This window comes from Panthera uncia, chromosome B4 (assembly GCF_023721935.1).
Source record: "Panthera uncia isolate 11264 chromosome B4, Puncia_PCG_1.0, whole genome shotgun sequence".
Lineage (NCBI taxonomy): Eukaryota > Metazoa > Chordata > Mammalia > Carnivora > Felidae > Panthera > Panthera uncia.
In genome coordinates this window covers 131,792,896-131,816,220 of record NC_064809.1, presented here as the reverse complement: position 1 = coordinate 131,816,220, position 23,325 = coordinate 131,792,896, and the positions used below count along the sequence as shown (strand labels likewise).

At 44.7% G+C, this 23,325-nt stretch overlaps 1 protein-coding gene across 5 annotated transcripts in view; it reads left to right on the top strand.

Moving 5' to 3' along the window:
• The window catches only part of TCF20 (transcription factor 20), a 58,027-nt gene that overhangs the window by 17,822 nt on the left and 16,880 nt on the right, over window positions 1-23,325 (top strand). The window lies entirely within an intron of this gene.

Sequence of the window (23,325 nt, the reverse complement as noted above, 5' to 3'; positions counted from 1 at the left end):
GCTGAAGGCCTGTATGTGCTGAACTGAGATGAGACAAAGTGCAAGCACTTTACTTTGAGGTCACATGGGTTCAGGGTTCATGAGGTTCAGGTTGTCACTATGCACGGACACTTATTTTTGGAGGGTCTGAGAAGTTCCACTCACAGGAAGCAAACAGGAAAGCCAAGAAAGGACTAAATTTAGGAAGCAACAGGAAAGCTGAGAAAGGACTAAAGAAGAACAGGTTTAGCAGACTGGCCACACGAGCTCTGCGGGGGGCGCTGGGTACGTCCACAGGCTGGAAGCTCCGTCTTAACTCCTGAGTCATAAAAGGGCAAACTACCTTCTATGACAGAATTACATGTTCTCTACATAAGCGTAAATAGTAACAGTGTTATTCATATCGTAAAACTAATGGAACAGTAGGTAAAAGAAAGGCAAAATCCTGACAGCCCAGTAGATTTGCCACTTTTCCAGATTTTGTCCATGTGCCTGTTTTACTAGATATAATAATAGTGTAGTAACAATTGTTGACACGGATGGAGTGCTTTCCAAGCGCTGTGCGTGAATTATCACATTTAAACCTCACAGCAGCCCTCCGAGGTGGGCCTCCTTGTGCTCCTGGACAAAACTGAGTCCAGGATCCAGACCCAGAGAGGCTCTGCCATTAACTATAGATACAAAGCTGTGTGGCTTTTTTCACTTAATTTTGTAATTTTAGCTTGCATAGTAACTTAGGGTATTTTGTTTTAATACGTGTATAAATGTAATTTAGCCAAGTATTCCTGCACTGTTAGACACTGAGGATTCCAGTTTATTTACTATTTCTTATGTGGCGGTAAACATTTCTATTCATGGAGTTTTATGTGAGGGAAAACCTCCAGATGTTAAGCTGCTAAGTCAAAAAGTGTGAATATTTTAAGCGTTTTGCTAGGCATTATCTTGCGGTTTAACCAAAAAGGATCGTATTGAGCTGTGATCATCCACAGATACAGGAGAGCCCACATTTTACTATGAGGCAAACAACATTGGGTATTTTTAAATTTTTAATTTTTTCCTTTAAATTTTATTTCTTGGATTAGTGATATTGCAGTCGTCCCCTATTACTTTTAATGTTTCTCCTCAGTTTGTCATTTTTGTGTGCACCATTTCCCCAGTCTGAATAACTTCAGTTACCTGGGAAATGGGGACCCATGGAAACCCTTTCTTCAGGAGGGCCACCTAAAGGAGGCATTTAGGAGAGCACCTAGATAAAGTTTTCTCATCTATAAATAGGACGGTGACCGAGGACTGTTGGTACAATTAACTTCGTTGGAGATCAGGCAGCTTCGTTGGTGGACACTAAACTATTCCTAGAAGCTTTGGCGTCGAGGTAGTTTTAAAGGAAGCAAGTACTGTGAGCTGGTGTCCGGCCTGGAAAGTGTCCTCACGTGTCCTTTTAGTGGAGGCATGTCCCTATCAGTAAGCTTCTTGGGTAGAATTAAGCTGAAGAGGAAAGTCAGCCCTGGATGACCCTGTCCCAGTAAGCCAGGTACGGTGGGGTGATTTTGGCCACTGTGCTTACGAGCTGACACTTAATTTGAATATGTTGCCAGCAGACTGCTGTCAAATGTGCCTTAAGAGAATAGAACTGAAGAACTGCCACACAAGCAGATGCGTGAGACCAAGGTCAACACAACGGCGCGTTTCCGTCTGAAAGAACAAACTTCAGGATGGGAGAGGGACCCAGCTGCAGTGACATCAGTTTTGGAGGCGTTTCATTTCTTACGTGTTTCACTGCACAGCCTGTGGCAGAGTTTCTAGTAAAACGTCTTTGTTCATTTCACTCGCAGGCGTACTCATGGTAGCTGGCTCCACAGAGATGCCAGGTGGCTCCAGGCTTGGAAAACTGTCTCTGTGAAGTTTAAATCTTGGTTGAGCCGGGTGTCAGGTGTAGGCCTTTGGTGTGCTTGTAAGTTGTATTTGCTGCTGTTGTTGAAAAAAGCTGAGTTGGTGGGATGATGGTTCGTTAAGCAGTAGGATAGTTGGCCAGTTGGTTCTCTTTGCCTGTTTCTAGGTAGAGTTCCCTCTGGAAGAAATCAAAATATATTAGTGCTTTGAAAAAGCAGCCCCTCAAAAACACTGTGTTTGCAGACACGAGACTTCGCACCTCCCAGCAGGCCTGGGCATTTTAATCCACTGTTGTTGTTCTTGAAAAGCACATTTAAAAAACCAGCTCACCTGTCACCTGGTCCTCCAGGCAGCAAGTCCCCAGCACTCCCGTCATACCTGTTGTGCCACTCAGCACCATGTATCATGACTTTTCCTGACTGAACCGACCATAGTGCCTGACACATGGCTGATCAGGGCAGGGTGAACCTGTGTCTAGCTGGCTGTCCTAAGAGACCTGTAACAAGCAACAGATGTTTGGTGGTAGGAGGTGGGCCTTTGGATGCCATTTAAAGTACTTACTTTATCTTATGTTTTTAAATGTTTGTTTATTTTTGAGAGAGAGAGAGAGAGAGAGAGAGTAGGGGAGGAGGGACGGAGAGAGAATCCTAAGCAGGCTCTGCACCGTCCGTGCAACACAGAGCCCGACGCAGGGCTTGAACTCACAAACTGTGAGAATATGACCTGAGCCCAAACCAAGAGTCATGGGACTTGAACTCAGTGAAGTATAAGATCATGCATGACCTGAGCCAAAATTAAGAGTCGGGTGCTTAACCAGCTGAGCCACCCAGGCCTCCCACTCTGCGGCGATGTTTCTAAAACCCAAGCATAGCCATGCCCTGCAGGCTTCCAGCCCCCGTTTACTGGCACCTTACACTTGTCCATTCAGCCAGTATTAGTTGGCATCTGTTCTGTGCCAGGAACAAATCAGTGCACATATTTAAAATGAGATGATGTTATAGACAGTGACTGGGTAGCTGCTTCAGATGGGGGTCCAGGTAAATTTCCCTGACAGGCTGAGGTGGGAGTGGTATAACGAGCCACTCATTATATAATGAGATCAGAGGGCACTGTAGACAGAGCATACAGAGGCTGTAGGGGGAAACCGAGCTTGGTGGATTGGAGAAACAGAAAAGGCAGTATGGTGAGGCAGTACTGGATACAGAGAGAGGGTAATGAAGTTGGAGAGGTGGGCAGGAGCTAATTCCTGTGGCCTGTGTGAGCAGGACTGGCACAGAACAATGGGGCGGACACGATGCCGTTTCTTGACGCTGGAAAGCCTGGAGGAGGAACCGGTTTGGTGGGGAAATCAAAAGGTGTACTATGTTCGTGGTGAGTCTGAGGTGCCTCTTAGCCATCCAAGGGAAGTACGACCCTTTCAGAACTAAGGAATTTTGATGGATGGTTTCTTGTGGCTAAGAGCAGCTCTAGCTTCGCTTAGATCAGCGCTTATGAAAAGTGCAGTGAGAGCGTGGGGTCTGTGCAGGCACCAAGAAGCCGCACCTGACTTGAGTCAGGAAGGCTCGTGCCAATAGGTCAGAGTGACTTGGGGGATTTGAGGAGTGAGCGGAGGGAGAAATAGGCACATATTAAGAGCCACACCTCCCTGCTTTCCCAAGCCCTGCTCCCATGCCCTCTGACACCCACAGTCCACCAGGACCACTCTTCATTCTCTACTTCGAGCAACCCCTTCACCTGGCTCTCTCCACGTGCTCCTGCCCCTTATCCGTCACAGGTGGTCGTAAATGGTCATTAGTAGTTAGCACACTCACTGTGGGCCAGGTACTGTCCAAGAGACTTTCTCTCCACTGTGACATGTCAGACCAGGGTTGTGTGCTGAGCACCCACGGTAGAGATGGAGAAGCACTGTGCAAGGTGGCTATAGGGCTGTGGTAGGTGTCTTTGTAAACTGCTGTTGCTTCAGCTTCGCCTCCTGGCAGGGCTAGGCTTTACAGGGACTTAGACACCTTTCTTCGGTAAAGTGAATCACTTCCAGGGGTATTAATCTCTCCAGCAAGGAAATTCCATTCTCCCAGACGCATCCCTCCCCCTCCTTTGGAAAAAAGAGAATTCCATTTACTGTGAATATGCCAACAAGATTTTGTTGGTGAGTTTTAGAAGATCACATTCAGAATTAGCTTCCAGATTAACTCTAGGGAACCCCAGGAAATGATACACGCGCGTACACACACACACACACACACACACACACACACACACACACACACACACCCCTTGGGCCCTCAAAGGCTCTGAGACCACGAGCAAATACCAGTTGTTGCCTTTAGCTCTTTAATTTGACTTGGGAATTCTGAAGCGCCGTAGTCATTGATATATTTTCAAACAGTTTCAGTAATTTTGCCAACACCATCATGTATTTGTTGCCCTTGTAATCTTACTCATGAAAGAGAACCCACATGATGGAGCCACCTTTTTATCACATAACCACTGTGCACTGACCAGGCTGCCCAGAGAAAAAGGGACTCTTGCATTTGTCCAACAGAAAAGGTCTTTGAAGACCCCAGAAGAGATTGTTGGCAAGGGGTAATGATTACAGACTCTTGTAGGTCTCATTCTATTCTTGAATTATTCATAAGGATTGGCTGCTTGCAAAATTGTAATGGTAGACAAGTCCTTTAGCCTCTCCCCACCTAATTTTTTACCCAGTAAAAACGGAGATAATAACTGGACCACCCTATCAGGTTGTTTTAAGGAATAAAATGAGGGGCGCCTGGGTGGCTCAGTCGGTTAAGCGTCTGACTTCGGCTCAGGTCACTATCTCGCGGTCCGTGAGTTCAAGCCCCGCGTCGGGCTCTGGGCCGATGGCTCAGGGCCTGGAGCCTGCTTCCAATTCTGTGTCTCCCTCTCTCTCTGCCCCTCCCCCGTTCATGCTCTGTCTCTGTCTCAAAAATAAATAAAACGTTAAAAAAGAAAAAAAATAAATAAATAAATAAATAAATAAAATGAGATTGGCCATAACAGTCAATTGTCATTTAAATATTGGAGGTGGGGGCACCTGGGTGGCCCAGTCAGTTAAGTGTCTGACTCTTGGTTTTGACTCCGATCTTACAGTTCATGAGATCAAGCCCTGTATCAGGCTCTGTGCTGACAGCATGAAGCCTGCTTAGGATTCTCTCTCTCCTCTCCCTCTTCCCCTCCCCTGCATGCTCTCTCTGTCTCCCTCAAAATAAAATAAACATTAAAAACAGAATTAAAAAAAAAGCTTGGAGGTGGAAGAGGTAATTGTTGAATTTAGTCAATATTTCTAATCTTAGTCATATTACATCTGAGTTTCCATTTTCTTCCTCTTTTGAAGTTAAGATTGGCCTTTTGCTGAGTATCTCCCATTCTGGGATTAAGCTTCTAAAGTAGAAAATCAGGAAGAAAATATACGTACATATCCGTGAAGATGGACTGAGCCAATAGTTCTTAAACTTTCTTGGGGATAAGAAACACCTGGGATGATGGTGCGCCTTCAGTCCTTCTGGGTCATGGCCATAGTCTGCATTGTTAGCACGTGCTTCAGGTGACGGGCCAAAATCAACTCTGAACACTCCCGTGTGTTTGAGCTAGTTCACGAAAGCTACATCATAAGCCAGCCAACCAGTTTTGGTTACAGTTTCCATGCCAGGTTCGTACCAATTTTTCCTTCCAGAGCAAGGTTTCTGGGAAGGAGGGCATGAGGCTTTGGACCTGAAGTGAGGTGTCTCACACATTGTCGCTTCATCAAGTGGCCCCATAAAGCCCTCAGAGAGGGTTGTTGGGATCTGGCACCTGGCTTTAGGGTGTGGGGACCAGCAGCCCTGTGGAGAGTTACACTGGCACTAGTTTAAATACACCCAAGACATCCTAGTTTTCTCAGGTTCCTTTCTGCCTTTTTTCTGGATGAAGGTGCCTCCTCTGTCCATTTTCAGGCTGGCCTTGCCCTTGAGGAACCAGCCACTTCGGGAGTGGGGTGGCTTCGCAGACAAGACAGATGCGTGGGTGAGAGGGATGGTGAGGTGGAGGCAGATCCGGCAGGAAAGGATAAAACAAGCCAAGTGGGACAAGAGGCAGTAAAAATACCGAAGAAGGCCTCCAAGGGTTGGGAACTTTGCAGATTGAAGCTCCTGTGTAGACTGGGCAGATTCAGAGTCCTGTTAAAGGAGGCCTGTGGTGGCAGCACGTTTGTCATTTCTGTTACCAAAATCGTCAACAGTTAGATGCGAGCGTCTTGTGAATGAGCGGCTCCCTGTAATTGGTTTTCTGGAAGCATAGACTCAACTCCTGGGATGAGCCATGGAGAGGAGGAGGATTATACAGAGAGTCCCTTTCCTGGCAGGCAGTTTCTTTAAAAAGATGCCTTGCTAAACACAAAAGGCAATTATTACTCCTTAAACCCAATCCACCGTTTGAGCAAAGGGGAAAATAAAATTACGCTAGTAAGTAGTCTTGTGCAACTTTAAGTTCAATGTTTTCAACTCTGTCCATAAGCATTTATCTCTATACTTCAAGAAAAGGCTATTCTCTTTCTTCTCCCTGGGCTGCCGGGGCTCCTGCTCCTGCTGGGTGCAGCCTTTTCTCAGGTTCTCAGCTGCCACTGGGAGCAAACATGCTAATTACTGCTTTAAAAAACCTCCCTGACCCAAGCCCCTCCTTTCTAACTTCCTAAAGGGCACAAATCTCTTTTATTTGTAATATTTAAAAATCCCCCTCAACAAAATGTATAACGTTTTATCAAAGCCACAGCTTTCTTCCCCAGCTATAAAAGATGCCCTCTGATTAGAATTATTTTAATGGAGTGTATGTACTTGTAGGTAAGCTAAAATGTAAACTATGTGTAGGATAAAATGACAAACTGGAGAAAACCAAGGTCTGGTTAGCCTAAAGAAACCTCATCCTTAGCGAAACCTGTGTGGAGTTTTTGATAGGTGGAGTTATGAAGAATGTATACTAACATAACTGTACGTTTTGTGCAAAAGAAAAACGATTAAGCTAACATTTTTTTCACAGTTTAATATTCCAGAAAGTGGGGGGATAGAGATTGGTTTTAACTTAAATTTGGCAAGTGGATGCATTTTGTTAGGGAAATCGCTTATATTGCTTTGTCTTGCCTTTATACCTTTATTATTGCTGAACCTAAAGACTCTAAGTCCAGGAGAGGGAATTCTAGAACATTTAAAACCTACAACAGGTAGTCAGTATCTGCACCCACCTCATCAACAGTTGAAGTTCATTCCATATGTGATCGTTATAAACTGTTTCAGCTTTGCGGGCACCCTGGTAGAAATGGTTACTAGGACCTGTATGTGTTCAGAGACCACTGTCATCCGTGAAGTGTTTATATGAAGACATATAATTGAGAGGGGGTAAATACTGTTCCTGATCTGTTAAAAATGTTCCAGTGAAAAGATAAATATTCAAAACAAGCACACATAAGTAGTAATAGCTGTGTTTAATTGCTAGTGGTGGATTGTGTCAAAAAATTTTTTTTAATGTTTATTTACTTTTGAGAGAAAGAGAGAGAGAGAGACAGAGGCATGAGCAGGGGAGGGGCAGAGAGAGGGAGACACAGAATCGGAAGCAGGCTCCAGGCTCCAGGCTCCAAGCTGTCAGCACAGAGCCTGACACGGGGCTGGGGCCCACAGACCCACGAGATCATGACCTGAGCTGAAGTCGGACGCTTAACCGACTGAGCCACCCAGGCGCCCCAGTGGTGGATTGTTTTAAAAGCCAGATCTTCCTGGAAGTCTGTGCTGCTGTCCATCTCCAGCTTCCCGTGGCCTTGCAGATAAGCCCAGGGGGGGCTCTGGTTGTTCTGGAATGGCTGTCCATTCCCTTTGGGATCACTGCTGGAACTTTTTCCTTCTGTTTTTATGCAGGGTGTCTTAGGAATACCTTACATGTCATTTACAAAACACTCTTCCCTCATTGTCAAACACATTTAGAGTTTTATATGGTTTGAGTTTTTTTCCTTCTCATCAGTTTTATTTCTTTTTTTTTTTAAGTTTATTTATTTATTTTGAGAGGGAGAGAGAGAGAGAGAAAAAACGAACGAATGGGGGAGGGGCATAGAGAGACAGAATCCGAAGCAGGCTCCATGCTGTCAGCATGGAGCCGATGTGGGGCTCAATTCCACAAGCTGCACGATCATGACCTGAGCTGAAACCAAGAGTCAGACACTTAACAGACTGAGCCACCCAGATGCCCCCACCCCCACCTCATTCACCAGTTTTCTTAAAAGATTCTCCACCTCCTTCCTTTTTTCCCAGTGGGATTTTATCCCCTATTTACTGTTGAGAGAATCGAGGTTTAAATAGATTAACTGGGCCATGCTCATCTGGCTGGTGAGAGGCAGGGCCAGGGGTTGGTTTCCTTTCTCAAGGAAGGTCTTTTTCCAACCTGGCTTTCTCTCCTTTTTTCTCATTTCATGTTTTCATCTCTTTTTAGACGCCAGTATTTGAGGCAGGAAACGACATTCCCCACTGAATGCAAGGAAGGCAAATATAGGAGATGTCAGCTAACTAACTGGAACATGTCTTTCACTGCATTCTTTTTCTCCCCTCCACTTTAAAATAAACAAGAAAATGATAAAGAAAAAAAGCTTCCCAGCAGAGATTTACTTTTTTGTAATGTTTTCTATTACACGTTCTTCTTTTTTTTTTTTAATGTTTATTTATTTATTTTTGAGAGAGAGCACAAGTCCCAGAGGTACAGTGAGAGAGAGGGAGACACAGAATCCGAAGCAGGCTCCAGGCTGAACTGTCAATGGAGAGCCCGACGCAGGGCTCGAACCCATGAGCTGTGAGATCATGACCTGAGCCCAAGTCAGACGCTTAACTGACTGAGCCACCCAGGTGCCCTGAGATTCATTTTTAGAAGTTTTTAAGTTCTATCTTGGGGTCACTTTGATAACGCCTAGTCTTTACCTAGTATCTTACAAGAATATTCCTAATAATGGAATCATCACTCTGAGGCAATAGAGATTATGAATTTATTTTTTTTTTTTTAATTTTTTTTTCAACGTTTTTTATTTATTTTTGGGACAGAGAGAGACAGAGCATGAACGGGGGAGGGGCAGAGAGAGAGGGAGACACAGAATCGGAAACAGGCTCCAGGCTCCGAGCCATCAGCCCAGAGCCCGACGCAGGGCTCGAACTCACGGACCGCGAGAACGTGACCTGGCTGAAGTCGGACGCTTAACCGACTGCGCCACCCAGGCGCCCCGAGATTATGAATTTAATTCAAAATAGTGTAATGTGTTCCGGAAAGGGTTTCTAGCTTTATCTTCAGTTACCCCAGAAAATGTCATTTGAAATTAAACCCATTCCTGGTTATTCCAGTCAAGATTTTGTTCTAGGTCCAAAACATTCTACTCTGTAAACGGAATGTTTTGAAGGTAAGTCGCTTGTAGAGCTGGGGCTCTGAGAGTCCTCTGCTCATCAGAATCTTCCTGTGCTGATGCCCGAAGGGCTCCCCTTCCACTTCGCGCACCAAGCGAAGGCACCGCCACGCACCGGGGCTCCCAAGACACGACTCACAGACTCCTGGCTGTAGCTTGTCACCAAGTCCTACCGGTTTATCTTCAGTGTCTCTGAGTGCAGCCTCTTGTATGCATTTCCTCACCCTCCCACACAAACTTCCATGATACCCCTAACCTGGCAGTGACGTTGGCCCCACGTTCCTGCTCATCTGGCTCCACCCCCTCAGAATCCTGTTCCACCACATGCACCTCCCACACCCTGACTGCTTGTTCCTGTTTGTTCCCCCTGTGGTGGACGCCTTCCCTGCCTTCTTTGCCCCAGTAGCTCCTGCTCCTCCTTCACAGCTAGACTGCTCAGGCAACACCCCCTCAAGAGTGCTTTCCCGACCTTAACCGGGTGGGCATCCTGCCTCTAAGCTGGAGAGTCCCGTTTACATCGTAACACATCCCAGTTCTTCTAGAAGTTTCCTGAGGGCAGACACTCCCTGACTTTGGGTCCTCAGTTTGGGGGCCTCTTTGCCTTGCCCACAGGCATGTAATAAAAATGTGTTGAATGAATAATAAAAAAGGAAGGATTTTTACATTTCTGAAGTTGACACCATTTAAGCAAACTTAAGTATCAAAGCGAAGTCCCCTGAGGATCCAAGGCCCCTTGACCACACCTGTGAGGTACCTTCCAGGGAAGGTAAGGAGTTAGCCCCTAGGGACCAAGGGATCCAGTTCCTACTCGCTTTCCTCCAACCCGTGTTCCCAGTTCCTGGACTTCGCAGTTTTGTGCCGTTGACTCAGAATGGACACGGTAATGAGGCAAATTAAAAGTCCCAAGAAGAGCTCATCAGGAAGTCAAAATCCTTTCATCATATTCAGTAGAATAACTTGCATTCCGTGATTCTGTAAAGAAGCACCAGCCTGACTTTCACCTGTCAGCCAATACTTCCCTTCCCGTCTGACGGAGGGAAACAGGTGTACCTTGCTTCGGCACACTGCCATGTGAAAATCTAGATTTATAAAACAGCAACGACCAAAAAGGTGTATGTGATAGAGTCTTCTAGAGAAAAGACACCCTTCCTTGCCCAGCTGCATCTTACACCTAATCTTTTCTTATTTGTTTGCTGAATGGTAAAATCAACATATCTGTTGTATAAAGGCATGTGTACTCTAAATATATTGTTCGTGTGCTCAAGGTTGTAGCTAAATCCTGGCTTCCTCTGTTTGGCAGATGAAGTGCAGAAAGACAAGGAAGGACACTGTTAATGAAGAGAAAAGAGTCCTTTAATCCCAAGCCCTCTGGCCTCATTCAAAGCAGCATAACTTTACTATAAATCCATCTGTGACTACAAAGACAGTAGGAAGGGGATTCAGGGAACAGACTGTCCTCGTGGATCAGGGATGTAACTGGGAGACTGCTAGAACAGCTGCATGTTGACTTTGACCTTGATCATGCTGTCTTGTGTTTTGCTCCACCTCCAGGACCACCCACCCCTCAACCCCTACTCGGCCACAGAGACCCTTATTACTGTAGGTTTATCATGTCGTTTGAGAAGCTTTCCCAAAGAAACTAATAATTTCAGGGCCAGCAGCAGAACCACTTTTTGATTGGGACGTGGGAGGGGAGTGGGGGGGGGGGGGCTAAAAGTATCATTTCAACTTCTAGATTATTTTTATACCTGAAAGATAATGATCAGATTAAGGAAGATTGTGCGTGTGTATGTTTTTTCCCTTGGTTTTGGTGGGAAGCAGATGACTCTCCCAGGGGACAGAGATGAGCCGTTAGGCTCTAGAAGTGTTGGGAGGAGCATTCCCACCTGCGGGCCCTCAGCCCCTTGTGGCAGGGACACCCAGAAGCAGCAGGAGAAATTATTCCAGATCATTCCACCGCGAGTGAGTGGGGCTGCATAACAAGGGTGGGGGTGGGCTGGGAGAACTGTGGCTAGGAGCGTGCGGCTCGTGACACCAGCACAGGCAGCCTGGGCCTGCTGTCCACGTAACAGGAAGGTGTAAGTATCTGCAGATGCAGGGGACCAGCCTGCAGGGCACTTTTCCTCGGTCTGGTTGTGCTCAGTGTGTCTGCTTTGGCTACGTTAAGATGCTCTTGATCTCCCGCAAGTGTTTAATTTGTACTTGATTGTGTGTAGTTTTATCCCTCCTTGTTTACTTAGTACCTTCCATCGCGAAAGTGCTGCACAAAACACCACAACTAATTGCCATTATTTATAGAGAAAAGCTGACCATACGCACCCCCCGAAGCGACAGTATGACTGTGTGGCGGGTGTTCAGGACCACCTAGGGTCGGCTTGTTTCAGGCAGGATTCGCAAGGGAAGTGTTTCAAAAAATAAATGTTTGACTTAGTTTGTCTTAATAGACTCTACTTGGTCTGTGGTGGGTCTAATTTTGACATCAGTAACCGTCAAAAATATGACGCGGTATAGATGAAGGTGTGTTTTCCATGTTTTTATAAGTCCTAGTAATTACATAACTCTAACTTGTAAGACATTTCACAGTTACTTCACATAAGAACCTTACGAGGAAGTTAAAGCAAATATTGTTATCCCCATCTTACAGACGATAACATTGGCGTGCTGACTTTGGCTTCGGTACAAGAGCTGACACCCTCAGGTTCTTTTTCCACCGGCCCTTGCGCGGCTCCACACCTGGATGATAGTGACATTGGGCTGTCCGCATGTTTTCTGAAAAGCTGGTCAAACCTGACACTTTGTTTTCAGGTACACACACCCTTTAGCCAGTGAGTGCTGCTAATGTGACCGACTGGCGTTTACGGTGGTGTCATCCCAATTTACTGAGAGGTGTATTTAATGGATTCGGTTACTAAAATTGATGCATTTGCTAGAAGAGCTGTGGGACACAAGCACACTTTTCAAGCCCGTGTGCTGCGTGTCTTGTAGAGCTGGGAAAGACCTGGGCGTCTCCCTGGCCCTCCAGGGTTGGCTTTGAAGCCTTGGTGGCGCTCTGGGCCATGGTGTGGGTTCCAGAGGCTGTCGCCAAGCCCGTCTCTGGAGTCTGAGCGTGGCAAGCAGCAGGAAAATGCTCTAGCTGGTCTGGTGAGCTTTCGTGAGGGAACATAAGGAGATTATCTGGCTCCGAGGAAGCAAGGACCCAAAACATATAAGGTTTTATATGGATTGCTTTGGCCGACACCTTGAAGTGCTCTTGAAAGAAAATTGATAGGATGCAGAGTTGCGTCAAAGAAAGATGCTTTGAGGGCCCTAAAGGGCAGCTCCTTGTGTATCGGCCCTGTCGCTGCCACGTAGCTAGAGTAGATTACTCCGGCAGCAGAGGCTTGTGTCCTAGATCTCGAAGGCATCATTAAAAGAGGGGGGAAAAGCCCCTGCCGGCAGCCAAGAAGGAGCACACACCTTGCTCCACGCTCTCCAAGCGCTACCAGCATCAGCGGTTGAACTCCTCTTGAAGAGTAGCCTCGTTCATTTTTCTCAAGCTCTGGAATTCGTCAGACCTCGCGCTCACTGCGCCGGCTCATATTCACGGTTCCCGCGGCGTGCTGTCCTGGGGACACAAGAGTGAGTCTCACGGTTGAGGGGAGGTGGACAAAGGGGAGTGGGTAAATGACGTGAGCACGCACAACAGCGCGTGCAGATAAAAGCCATCTCGGGCCCAGTAGAGGCGGCACGTGTGATCTTCAAACCTTGAACGGGACCGGTTATCACCAGCGCTAATAATGCCCTGACCCAAATGCTTCGGTGCTCTGAGGCTGCTTCGAGATGCTCATTAAACAGAGCGAGTATTCAGGTCGCCGTTACATCTCCCAGGAAAGAGGCTTCCTGTGAATGAAGAGGCACGCAAAACTTTTCCTCAGAGCCCCTGGCAGATACGGATTAAACCGCCCTTAAGCGATTCAGCTCCTGCAGTTTGCCACCTCCGGTCAGTGAGCCCTGCCTCTGGGACAGCGAGAAGGGCTGCTGAAAGGGTCGGGGTGGGTGTTTGGCCACTTTCTGTTGTTTAAGTGTGCCCCAAAACTAAGGATACGTTTTACAATCCATTTGCCAAGATAACAACATCAGAAATGACAAGAGTTGCTTAAAAATAACCTTTATTCCCTTCAATAACAAACATATTTTCTAAATGTTTATTTATTGTTGCGAGACAGAGACAGTGCATGAGCAGGGGAGGAACAGAGACGGAGGGAGACACAGATCCCAAAGCAGGCTCCAGGCTCCGAGCTGTCAGCACAAGAGCCCGACACGGGGCTCAAACTCACAAACCGTGAGGTCATGACACAAGCCGAAGTCGGACCCTCAACCGACTGAGCCACCCAGGCGCCCCATTCTCTTCAATAATAAATGAAAATTTTGCCGTTGGAAAGATTGGGCTGTTGTTTGTTTGAAAACCTACCTTGAGGGGCACCTGGGTGGCTCAATTGGTTAAGTGTTTGACTTTGGCTCGGGTCAGGATCTCATGGTTTGTGGATTCGAGCCCCTCGTTGGGCTCTGTGCTGACAGCTCAGAGCCTGGAGCCTGCTTCAGATTCTGTGTCTCACTGTCTCTCAAAGATAAACGAACACTGAAAGGAAAAAAACATACCTTGACTTGGGGTGCCTGGGTGGCTCTCGGTTGAGTCTCTGACTCTTGATTTCAGCTTAGGTCATGATCTCACAATTCATGGGATCGAGCCCCAGGTCAGGCTCTGTACTGACAACACGGAGCCTGCTTAGGATTCTCTCTCTGTCTCTCTCTCTCTCTCTCTCAAAACAAATAAACATTAAAAAAAAAAAAAAAAAAGCATTCCTTGGTTTAGAAATGATGATTGAAGCCCCACTGTGTATCTCACTTGTGTGGAGAGCAGTATTGTGTGGCCTCAACCTCCCCTAGGAATGAATATCCCCAAATTTGTAACAACAGTATAGTCCAAAACAAAGGACATTTAGCTGTGCAGTGACTTTATTGTATTATTTGCATTGTAGGAGAATGATAGTGTAAACAGCTTCTTTAAGTAAAAGGCAAATAAAAATCCAGTTGGAAATGGTATTAGCCTGGGTATTGATTTGGGGTATGGGATGGAAACTGAAGACGCTGTAGAGAGAGGTCTTTCTGTTCTGTGTTTGGCACCTGGCATGCAGGAAGTACTTTTCAAAGGTTGGAGAGTTGAGTGGATGAAGGGGACTGGAAGGCCATGTGGTATAAAGAGTGTCGAGCTTGGGGTTCAGAAGAAAAAGGGCTGCAATTTGAAGTGCTGGTACTTCTGGCCACTTTGCCTGTTTCTTAAACCAGAAACAAGGGCACTGATGACAGAGCCAGCGTCCCTTCCAGGTCCAGTGTCACTGATGACGCCAGAATTTGTCTAATAAAGAGCGAGGAAAGTTGTGGGTGTTGCCATGAGGGAGAAATCGGTTACATTGAAGAACGTAAAAGGAAAATGAAGAGTCACTTCCTTCTTGTGAGATTTTCACAGGAAATCCCCACGTCCTAGTCTCCTATCCCTGCTGTAGCACATTACTGTAAATTTGGGGGCTGGAAGCACAGACTTGTCATCTTACAGTTCTGTAGGTCTCAGGGCCCGCACAGGTCTCACGAGGCTCACACTCGGTGACACTAGGTGCCGGCAGGGCTCTGTTCTTCCTCGAGGCTCTAAGGAAGCATTTGTTTGCATGTCTCACCCGGCTTCTAAGGCCGCCCCCCCCCCCCCGCCCCCGTTCTTGGCTCATGGCCCCTTCTTCCATCTTTGAAACCAGCAGCGTTGGCATCTCCCGAAAACCCTCAACTCTCACTACCTCTGGGAGGGCTCCTTTGCTTGAGTGGGCCCATGACTAGATTGGGGCCACCTGGAGACTCCAGCATGCTCTTGCCCATCCCAGCGTCCTTGACCGAGTCACATCTACAGAGTCCCTTTGCCATGTAAGGTGGCAGGTTCTGGGAATGAGGTTGGACATCTTTGACATTTTGGGGCGTAGTTCTGCCTATCACCCCCCCCCATAATCTACATTGGTATTGGTCAGTAGGGGACAGAAGTATAGTGAGGGAAGCACTAAATGGCCCCCAGGACACCTGAAATCCTAGCTCAGCCAGTTCTTGCACGTCTCTGGGTCTTTGTTTTCCTCGGCTAAAAAGTTGGAGAGTTGAAATTGGACCAAGGGTTCTCACATTGTACTGCACGTCAGAACTGCGTGGACACTTGTCACGGCACAGACTGAGATGGGCCTTGAGAATTTACATTTCTTTTTCCTTTTCCTTCTCTGGAACTCTTCATCTTGCAAAACTGAAACTCTGTGCCCATTAAACACTAACTCCCATTCTCTCCTCCCTATCCCCAGATCATGGCAGCTACCATTATGCTTTCTGTGTCTATGATCTTAACTGTTCTGGCTGCCTCATGTAAGTAGAGTCATACAGTATGTGTCTTTTTCTGACGGGTGCAATTCACTGAGGATGGTGTCCTCAGGGTTTCTCTGTTGTAACAGGGCATCAGAATTCCTTCCTTTTTAAGGCGGGATGATACTCTGTTGTGTGTATACACCACATTTTACCTATCCGCTCATCTGTCAGTGGGCACTTGAGTCGCTTCCACATCTTAGCTATTGTGAGTAGAGCCACTGTGAACACGGGTGTACAAATGTCTTTGAGACCCTGCTTTCACTTCTGAGTCTGTATGCCCAAAAGTGGAATTGTAGGATCATACAGTAATTCTACTTGTATTTTTTATTTTTTTAAGTTTACTTCGAGAGAGAGCACGCGCACACGAGTACAGGCCAGGGAGGGGCAGAGAGAAGGAGAGACAGAATCCCATGCAGGTTCCACATCACCAGCACAGAGCCCGATGAGGGACTCAGACTCACAAATTGTGAGATCATGGCCTGAGCCGAGATCTAGAGTCAGACGCTTAACCAGATGCACCACCCAGGTGCCCCGATAATTCTGTTTTGAGTGTTTTGAGGAATTGCCATACTGTTTTCCGCAGTAGCTATTCCTTTTACGTTCACACCAGCAGTGCCCAAGGGTTCTACTTTTCTCCACATCCTTCCTATCCTTGCCACACTTGTTGGTTTTGGGGTTTTGTTTTGTTTTGTATGGTTTTCATTTGAGAGAGAGGCAGAGGGGGAGAGAGAGAGGGAGAGAGAATGAGAGAATCCTAAGCAGGCTCCGTGTACTGCACAGAGCCCTACATGGTGCTCGATCCCATGACCCTGGGGTCGTGACCTGAGTTGATTGAAATCAAGAGACGATCAACCAACTGAGCCACCCAGGTGCCCTTGGGTTGGTTTTTTTTTTTTTTTTTATAGTAGTTATTCTGATGGGTATGAGGTGACATCTTACTATTTGCATTTTCCTATTGATGAGTGATGTTGAACATCTTTTCGTGTGCTCATTGGCCATTTGTATGTTGCCTTGAGAACTGTCTGTTCAGGGCCTCTGCCCATTTTTGAAATAGGTGGTTTTGTTGCCATTGAGTTTTAGGCATTCTCTGTATATTCTGAATTTTAATGCTTTATTCGGTATATGATTTGCAAATATTTTCTCCCATTGTGTAAATCACCATTCTTACTCTGGTGATGGTGTCTTTTAATGCACAAATTTTTTTTAATTTTCATGAAGTCCAATTTTTTTTTTCTTTTGTTATATGGGCCTTGGGTGTCATAAACCACAGATCACTGACAAACCCGATGTCATGAAGCATTTGCCCTATGTTTTCTTCTAAGAGTTCTATTGTTTTGGTTTTACATTTAAGTTCTTAGCCCATTTTAAGTTAAGATTTTAATATAGTGTTAGGTAAGGGTCCAACTTCATTCTGCTGCATGTGGATATCTAGTTTTCCTGGCACCATTTGTTGAAAAGACTGTCCTTTTTTCCTCACTGGATGGTATTGGCACCCTTGTCAAAAATCATTTGACTCTATATGCCAGAGTTTATTTCAGGGCTTTCTGCTCTGTTGTCTTGGTCTGTATCCCTGTCTTTATGCCTGGACCACACTGTTGATTACTGTAGCTTTGTAGTAAGTTTTGAAATCAGGAAGTAGGAGTCTTCCAGTTATCTTCTTGTCCAAGATTATTTTAGCAATTTGTGGTCCCTTGAGAGTCCAAATGAATTTCAGGATAGGTATTTCTTTAAAAAAAAAAAAATGGGATTTTTTTTGAATATGCAGATCACGTTGGGTAGTATTGACGCTTTAATTAAATATGAAGTCGTCTAATCCATGAAAATGGATGGATTTCCATTTATTCATCTCTTCTTTAATTTTTTTAACAATGTTTTATAATTTTCATTGTACAAGTCTTTCACTTCTTTAGTTAATTCCTAAATATTCTGTTGATGCTATTGAAAATCAAAAGTGTGTGTAATTTTTTTCAGGTTATTCAGTTTGTGTATAGAAATGCAACTGATATTTTGTGTATTGATTTTGTATCTTTCTACATTGCTGAATTCATTTATTCTAGCAGGTTTCTTGTGGACTCTAGTGTTTGTTTTCTACATATTAGGTCATAACATCTACAACAAACAGTTTTCTTATGTTGAACCAGCCTTGCATTCCAGGACTAAGTCCCACTTGGTCATGCATATAATCCTTTTAATATGCTGCTAAATTCTGTTTGCTAGTATTTTAGATTGAGGATTCTTATATCATATTCATAAAGGATATTTGTTGTTTTTTGTGTTGTTATTGTTGTTTATATATATAATGTCTTTGTCTGACTTTGGTATCAGGTAATGCTGGCCTTGGAATAATTCTGAAAATGTTCCCTCCTCTAGTTTGGGGGGAAAGTTTCACAAGAATTGGTATTAGTTCAAATAGTTCAGTGTTGAAATAGTTCAAAGGTTTGGTGGAATTCACCAGTGAAGCCATCAGGTCCAGGGCTTTTCTTTTGGGGGGGAGATTTTTTACTACTGATTCAATCTCCTTACTAGTTACATGTGTATGCAGGTATTTTATTTGTGATTTAATCTTGGTAGGTTTTGTGTTTCTGCAAATCGGTCCATTTCTTCTAGGTTATTCAATTTATTGGCATACAGTTGCTTATAGTACTGTTTTATAATCCTTTTCATTTCTGTAGAATCAATAATATCGCCCCCATTTTCATTTCTGATTCTAGTAATTTGAGTCTCCTATCTCTTTCTTAGTCCATTTAACTAAAGGTTTGTTGATTTTGTTGAGTGTTGCAAAGAACCAACTTTTGGATTCACTGATTTTTCTCTGCTGTTGATCTCTGTTTCATTTATCTCCATTCTAATCCTTTTTATTTCCTTCCTTCTGCTAGTTTTGGGTTTAGTTTGTTCTTCTTTCTGTAGTTCCTTAAGTTATAAAGGTAGATAGTTGCTTTGAGATCTTATTTTTAATGTAAGTGTTTATAGCTATAAATTTCCCCCTTAACACCACTTCTGCTGAATCCCAAAAGTTTTAATATGTTGTGGTTTTATTTTTATTCGTCTCTAAGTATTTTTTATTTCCCTTGTGATTTCTTTTTTGATCCACTTTTTGTTTAAAAGTATGTTAATTTCCACAGTTTTTTAAATTTCCCAGTTTTCCTTTGGTTACTCATTTCGAACTTCTTTGTGCTCAGAGAAGATACTTTGTATGATATCTTTTTAAATTTGTTGAGACTTACCTTGTGGCCTGACATGTGGTCTGTCCTGGAAGGTGTCCTGTGTGCACTGAAAGAATGTGTGTTTGGTTGTTGGGTAGTATGTTCTGTGTATGTCTGTTAGACTGGTTGCTTTATAAGGTTAAGTCCTCTATTTTCTTTCTTCTGTCTGGTTTTTCTATCCATCAAGTCTGTTTTGTCTGATAATAGGATACCACTCCACTCATTTGGTTACTACTTGCATGGAGTATCTCCATCCTTTTACTTTGTCAATTTTGTCTTTGTATCTAAAGTAAGACTCTTATGCATAGCATATAGTTGAATCATAAGTTTATATCCATTCTGCCAGTCTCTGTTTTTTGATTGGAAAGTTTAATCCATTTACATTTAAAGTAATTATGATAATGAGCCCCTTCTGTCATTTTGCTATTTTGTTTCTAGATGTCTTATGGTTTTTGTGTCCCTCATTTCCTGCATTACTGTCTTTTTCTGTGTTGTTGATGTTTTTTAATGGTGGAAAATTTACATTCCTTTGTCATTTCCTTTCCTATATATTTAATAGCTATTTTTTTGCCAGTTTAATTTCCATAACATGCAAAAACTCTGCCCCTCTGCAGCTCCAGTCCTTTCTGTTGTTGATGTCCCCCAGTTACATCTTTATACATTGTGTGCCCCAAAACATAAACTAATAAGTTTTTAAATGTATTGTTCTCTTAAATTATGTAGAAAACAAGATTTGCAGTCACAAACCAAAGTTAACAGTAGTACTAGCTTTTACACTAATTGGGTTTTTTTTTTTCTTTAGCTGTATTAGTCTCTTAAATCATGTAGAAAAACAAAAAGTGCAGTTACAAGCCATTGCTCCTATAGCACCTGTATTTATAATTGCCAGTGTGTTTACCTTTATTAAGCTTTTTATTCCTCTGTACAGCTTCACCCTGCAGGGCTCCCTGGAGTATATCTTGCAGAGCAGGTCTAGCGGCCATCAGCTCCCTCAGTTTTTGTTTATTTGGCAGTGTCTTAATTTCTCTTACATTATTGAAGGACAGCATTGCCAGATATAGGATTCTTGGTTGATAGTTTTTTTTTTTTCTTTAGATTTTTGAATGTATCAGCCCACTGTTTGCAGTCTCCAAAGTTTCTGATAAGGAATCTGCAAGTAGTCATACAGAGAGGATTGCTTGTGATGGTTTACTTCTCCCAAGAGTCTCTCTTTGGCTTTTGAAAGTTTGATTGTAATGTGTCTCACTGTAGGTCTCTGAGTTCGTCTTTCTTGGAGTTCATTGAGCTTCTTGGATGTTTATATTTATGTCTTTCATCAGAGTTAGGAAGTGTTCAGCCATTCCAAAATTGTCTCTGCCCCTTCCACTCTCTTCTCTTTCAGGGACTCCCTCACTGCCTATGTTGGTCTACTTAATGGTTTCCCTTAGGCTCTGTTCACTTTTCTTCAGTCTTTTTTTTTTTCTTTTTTTTTCCCTCCTGTTTCTCAGACTCCATCATTTCCATCGTCCTATCTTCAAGTTCACTGATTCTTTCTCCTGCCTGCTCCAGTCTGCATTTGAATCCCTCTAGTGAATTTTTAAATTCCAGTTACACTTTTCAGCTTTAAGAATTTCTTTTGGTATCTTTTTAGGTTTTCTTTACTTCTTTTTTTTAAAAAAAATTTTTTTTCAACGTTTTTTATTTATTTTTGGGACAGAGAGAGACAGAGCATGAACGGGGGAGGGGCAGAGAGAGAGGGAGACACAGAATCGGAAACAGGCTCCAGGCTCCGAGCCATCAGCCCAGAGCCTGACGCGGGGCTCGAACTCAGCCCAGAGCCTGACGCGGGGCTCGAACTCACGGACCGCGAGATCGTGACCTGGCTGAAGTCGGACGCTCAACCGACTGCGCCACCCAGGCGCCCCGGTTTTCTTTACTTCTTTACTGCTATTTTTATTTGTTCACACATTGTGTTCTTAACTTTCTCTTTCTTTGAGCATTTTTAAGACAGTTCTTTTAAAGTCGTTGGTGTACTTGCCGTTAGGTCTTTTTCAGGGAAGGTCTCTGTTGTTTAATTTATTTCCTTCAAATAGACTGTACTTTCCTGTCTCTATGTATGTCTTGTGATTTCTTTGTTGAACACTGGAAATTTGAATTTAATAATGTGATCACTCTGAAAATCATATTTCCCCCTTCCCCAAACTTTGCTCTTTGGGAGGTTGTTAATTGTTTTGGTTTTGTTTGTTTGTTTGTTTGTTTTCAATTGTTGTATGTTGTTTCTGTGTCTGGGATCAGCTTGAGGTGTCACTCAAGCCTTCTCAGGTCTTTTACTAAGCCTTTCCGTGGGAACACATGGGTCGCTTTCTAATTGCACCCAAGTATATAGCTGTTCTTTTAACATCCTACTCTTTAATGTCTAGCTCCCAGAAGGGAAAAAAGCAAAAAATGGTGAGGAGAGGATGCCAGCCTTTTAAATCTCCTAGAAGTCCCTTCAGCCTGAGGGGGAGGGGCTTACAACAGTCAGGGGGAGGTACAGCGTGGTTGGCCACCTCCATCTGCACCTCTGTGATCTGGAGCAATAATGAGTCAGAACAGAGATTCCCCCCAATACACTGATACTTGGAGGATGGGGTTCTTTTTGCCCACCCTGGCTCCCCCAGGCTGTGTGCAAGCTGCTCCAGGATCGTGTGCACAGCTGCCTGGAGCTTGGCTGTGAACGGGAGATGGATGCCACTGTGCCAGGAGCTGGAACTGACCAAAATTAGCTGCAGTTTACCACCCAAGTCTTCCCCTGAAAGTTGCACGCCTACAACAGACACCAGAGTTCCAAAATAGTTCTATCAGACAGATTTGGCCAGTTCAGTTGTCGACCAGGTAGGGAGACAGATTCCTGGTCCTGCCTACCCCAGCGTCTTCCCGGAATCCCAAAATTTTCATTTGTGACAAGTTCCAAGGTGATGCTTGGATGCTGCTGGTCCAAGGACTACACTTTGAGAACCGCTGAAATACATACATACATACATACATACATACATACATACAAAACAAACTCTTTAATGTCCTTTCTTCAAGACCCAAGTATACCATGACGGAATCTTTCTCCTCTGGATGCAATATAGTAAATTAATTATGCTTTTTAACTGAAAGAAACAAGCATCATCATTGATGAGTGGTGAGTTTGCTTTCTTTATGCAAAAGATAGTACCTGTGGTCTGTGGGCTGGTTCAGGGCAGGGAGCATTGAGGAGCCCTGCAGGGGACAGAGTCATGTGCTGAGGTAGAAAGGAAATGGACCTTGTTCACATCCAAGCTTGATTGCTTCCCTTTCCTGTCTGTGAACTTGGGTGATGACAAATCCTGCTCTCCAGGTTGCTTTTCATAGGGGGTCTGTGTAGAATGTCTGTTTTTTTTTTTTTTTTATATATTAAAAGGTTTTTAATGTTTATTTATTTTTGAGAGAAAGAGAGAGCGCAAACAGGGGAGGAGCAGAGAGAGAGGGAGGCACAGAATCAGAAGCAGGCTCCAGGCTCTGAGCTGTCAACACAGAGCCCAACACGGGGCTCAAACTCACGAACCGCGAGATCATGACCTGAGCCAAAGTCCGACGCTTAACCAACTGAGCTACCCAAGTGCCCCAAAAGTGATTTTTTTTAAGTGTCCTCCCCCTTAACAGTCTGGAGATGGGTTGGTCCCTGACCTAGTTAATGTAATCCTTAGCAGGGTCTCAGAGGTCCAGGTTCCCTCCACCCTGTCACTTTGCTGTCCTCAGCAGCTTGGGCTTTATCTTCACAGCTGTCCCCTCATGGTGATATGAAGATTGCAGCAGATCTTACCATCCTATCCTCACAGGGGCCGAGTGAGCAGACAGCCTGTTCCTGCCTCTTGTCCCTTTTTAAGAGGGGTGAAACTTCCTTAGAAGTTCCTTAAACTGCAGACTTTCCTTCCAGAAATGCTTGCTGCACCCACCTGTAAATGACCACCACTGATTGAGATTCACTCTCCAGGGCAGGGAGGGCCTGGAGCACAAGCGCTCTGGATACCTGACTGGTGGGGGCTCCTGGAGTCAGAGGTGAGGCAGCAGGAATTGCCGCGGGCAGGGCCCCTGACCAATCAGCCATGTTCCCTTTGTCCTGAAGGTGCTCTGTGGCACTGACAAAGGTAGGTACGGTCCCGGGCCACTCAGAACGCTGCCAGCTGCCCTTGGTTTATTCCAGGCCAAGTAATCTTTTGTGCCTTGGCAAGGGTGCGAGGGCACAGGGCAAACATTTACTCAGCACCGGCACTCAGAAAGATGTTGGTCTTCTGAGAGGAAGGCAGAGCCCCCGAAAGACCTGTCTTACCACCCTATTCCAGCCGAGTTTGTCTTTGGAGGATGCCAGGGGTGGTCAGCCCGGATCTGCTCTGACCCGGAGCGAGTACACTCTCTCTG